At 44.4% G+C, this 3,863-nt stretch overlaps 1 non-coding gene across 1 annotated transcript; it reads right to left on the bottom strand.

Annotated features, from left to right (window-relative positions):
- Positions 1-3,092: 3,092 nt before the first annotated feature.
- LOC117662527 (U6 spliceosomal RNA) lies at positions 3,093-3,196 on the bottom strand. The gene has a single exon (XR_004590460.1). It is a non-coding gene; the product is annotated as a U6 spliceosomal RNA (small nuclear RNA).
- Positions 3,197-3,863: the final 667 nt, after the last annotated feature.

Here is a 3,863-nt window from a genome sequence, read left to right as displayed (position 1 = left end):
TCCCCTTAAGAATTTCATTAAAAATTTGCATAAAAAACCCCTCAACCCCCTCTTCGCTGCATGCCATCTCTCGGGGTTCCAAAGCCCGTCATCAAGATAAGCCCTCGATAACGTGGAGGGCCAGGCCCGCAAGAGGGGGGAGTCTCGCAGTGCAAAGAGATCAGCGGATGAGTACATCCTAAGGTTCCAAAAGTCTGTCTAGGGAAGATGGAAAAAGGCCAAGGATTCTTAATGATGGTATAAAAAGTCCAGGGGAGAGAGTTCACCATTTCGGCCGGGGACAAACCGGACTCCAGTGTCCTCCCACGACAGTGGAGAGGAGTCTCAGGCAGCTGTCCCAGAAGGCAATGCCCTGGTCACCCTCTCACGGTGGCCAGAGTCAGCAGAACTTATACAGTGGCAGCTGCAACAAAGATGACTCCCTCAGTGCCCCCGCCCAGGCTCACATCTTTCCTCACAGCAAGTGGATATTAATGTCAATAGGGCCGATGGAATTGCCGGAAACTGGAGGTCAGCTGTGGGCATACAAGGAGCTATTAAGTCTGGGTGCAAGAAAAAATCTGGTCGGGGAGATAGTAATCCAAGCCGTGCTCACAAACCAGGCCACGGCGGAAAAAGAAGAGGGAAGAAAAGGGGGGCGGGGTGGAGACAAACCCAGAAAGGGGGGCGGGACAGTCCACACCATCTCCCAGCTCTTCCCAGCTCCCCCGGTCTCCACCAGATCTTCTTCCCCCCCTTGAACTCCCAAATCTTCGATAAGCCTCCAACCAGCGAGCTCCAAATCGATAGATTGCACTCTCTCCTCCACAGCTGACAATAGACCTGGTTTGTAAAGGTCTAGATTCAAAGAGATTCAGGCGGAGCCCTGCAATCCTCCCTCGGCATCGTTCCAGCGGGTAGCATTTCACTCGTCGCCACCGCAGCCCTACGTCACCATCGCTGCTGGCAGCCGTTCAAGGGGGGGAGGCTCCACCATCACCACCGCACACACCCCGTTCCAGCCCTTGCTGGGGGACATCGAGGCAAAAAACACCGCCCCAATGATGTAACCACCGCTGCTGGTCGACCGTAATTTTTTTCGAGGGGGGGACAGCGACACTCCAAATTGCCCCACACTCTCACCCCCATTTCGGCCATCACAAGGGGACCTCTGGGGAGACGCCGAGGCAGGAAGTACTGCCTGGCCGTACCCGAGCCTCCCATCAGCGTCGCCATAATCCCGCGGCGCTCTTTGGGTCCTGACGGCCACACACATGTCCCAGGACAGCCGAAAAGATCGTAACAGGCTGTCCTCACTATTCTCTTGCTGGGCCGAGGGCTCACAGGTGGAAATTCGGCCATAGAGGAATCCAAAATGGCCTTATATTACCCCAGGCATCAGGAGCCTCAGCTGCAAACCGCCATCTTCGGGCATGCACAGAAGAATTTTGTTATGCTACAGCCTGATTCTACAGTTGTTTAAACAAGTTTTATTGGGGGTTTTTTTCTTTTCTCCTCTCCCACCTTCACCCACATCTTTCTTTTTCTTTTTGAACAGAGTGTTGGTCATTTCTTATCTTATACAATTAGTCAAATTCAAATACATTTTACTCAATTACAATTTTTATCAATATCGTCTTCCCCCTTTCCTTTTTTTTTGAATATACCTTAGTATTTCTATACTTGCATATATAAACACCTTCTTCATTTATCCCTAAATTCTAACTTTGCTAGTTGTACAAATTTGTCCTCTTTTATTCTTTAACAATTCATTCTTTTTCCTAATATATTTATATTTGTTTGTTCCAGTGACGGTTCGTCTGTCTGGATTTTGCTGAGCTCGTCAGAGCCCAACATTTTCCCAGCCAATAATGCTGCGCCACTTCCAGATTCCAGCCTGATTCTACAGTTGTTGAAATTCAATTTTTCACATTAATCTATACTCAGTACTCCATAATGACAAAGTGAAAACAGAATTTTACAAATGTCTGTAAATTAATTAAAAAGGGGAAAATGTAAAAGATCACATTGGCATAAGTATTCAGACCCTTTGCAACAACATGTGAAATTTAGCTCCTATTTTCCTTGATCATTGCTGACATGTTTCTATACCTTGATTGGAGTCCACCTGTGGTAAATTCAATTGATTGATCATGATTTGGAAAGGCACACACCTCTCTATAGAAGGTCTTACAGCTGACAATGCATACTGTAATAGAACAAAAACCATGAGGTCAAAGGACATGCCTACAGAGCTCAGAAACAGGATTATTGCAATTTTTGGGGAAGGCTAGAAATATTTTTTTTTTTTGCTGCACTGAAGGTTCCTAAGAGCACAGTGGCCTCCATAATTCTCAAATGGAACACATTTGACACAATCAGGATTCTTCTAAGAGCTGGTCACCCAGGGCCTTAGTAATGAACCCAATGGTCATTCTGACTGATCTCCAGACTGTGGAGATGGGACATAGTTTCAGAAGGACAACCATCACTGCAGCCCTCCACCAATTTAGGTTTTATAGCAGAGTGGCTAGACAGAAGCCTCTCCCCAGTAAAAAACAACAACACATGAAAGATTGCTTGGAGTTTGCAAAAAAATGCCTGAAGGACTCTCAGACTGTGAGGAACAGGATTTTCTGCTCTGATGAAACCAAGATTGAACTATTTGGCCTCTATTCTAAATGTTATGTCTGGAGGCTGCCCAATATCATCCCAACAGTGAAGTATAATGGTGGCAACAATACCCTGGAGATGTGTTTTTCAGCAGCAAGGAGACTGGTCAGGATTGAGAGAAAGATGAATGGAACGAAGTACAGGGACATCCTCAATGAAAACCTGTTCCACAGTGTTCAGAACCTAAGACTGGGCCAAAGTTTTACTTTCCAACATGACAATAATCCTAAGCATACAGCCAAAACAACTGAATGTACATCAGTGAGAAAAAATTAATTTCAACCACTGTAGAATCACGCTGCAGCATAACAAAATTGACAAAAGAGAAGAGGGTCTGAATACTTTCTGAATGCACTATAAGTGCTGCCCATATATGTATCATCACCATGATTCTTCTCTGTTCTAAAGCCATGCTCTTTTTATTTTTATTTTTTTATTTTTTAACTATGACACCCTTCACAAATTAGCACTTCATCCTTGCACAGGAGACATGCTAGTCTTCTCTGTATCATTTCAATTTTAGTAAATCTGTTGCCTAAAAAAGCATCTCCAAAGCCATGTTCTTAAAGTGTTCAATATTTAAGAGAGGTTTTTGCCTGCAATGCCATATTACTGGTTCATATTCTGATTTCTGTACACTTTGTAGACTGAATGGGACACATATATTAGCACAGATATAGGTTCCCAATGGGACTCCGGGCTGAAAACAGAGAGAAAAGAAGTTGAAGATGGCAAGCACTGATTAAAGGAAGGTGAATAAAACTCAGTGAATTTCTAGTTCACTATCTAGTCAGTTTGCTTCTTCTCAATGATTTCTTGGAGCCTTGGTGGCGCAGTGGACTAAGTGCTGTTAAAGTAGCACTTAGTTGCCAGCTGCCTGCAATTACTGCAAGTTCAAATCTCACCAGGCTCAAGGTTGACTCAGCCTTCCATCCTTTCAAGGTAGTTAAAATGAGGACCCGGATTGTGGGGACAATAAGCTGACTTTGTATAAAAAAGAACACCGCTTTGGGGGGGGGGCAAAGCCCTACTAAGCAGGTATATACAAAAGTATGAAGGCTATTGCTTAATACATTGTAAGCCACCCTGAGTCTCCGGAGAAGGGCGGCATATAAATCGAACTAATAAATAAATAATAAATAAATTTCCCTGGTTACAGTATATGGCAATATTCTATTTAATCCATGGAACAGTCTCATGGACATGAATGG

Source organism: Pantherophis guttatus, chromosome 3 (genome assembly GCF_059756535.1).
Source record: "Pantherophis guttatus breed Tessera chromosome 3, ASM5975653v1, whole genome shotgun sequence".
Classification (NCBI taxonomy): domain Eukaryota; kingdom Metazoa; phylum Chordata; class Lepidosauria; order Squamata; family Colubridae; genus Pantherophis; species Pantherophis guttatus.
The sequence above is the reverse complement of the archived record's forward strand: the minus strand, read 5'-3'. Positions and strand labels throughout refer to the sequence as shown.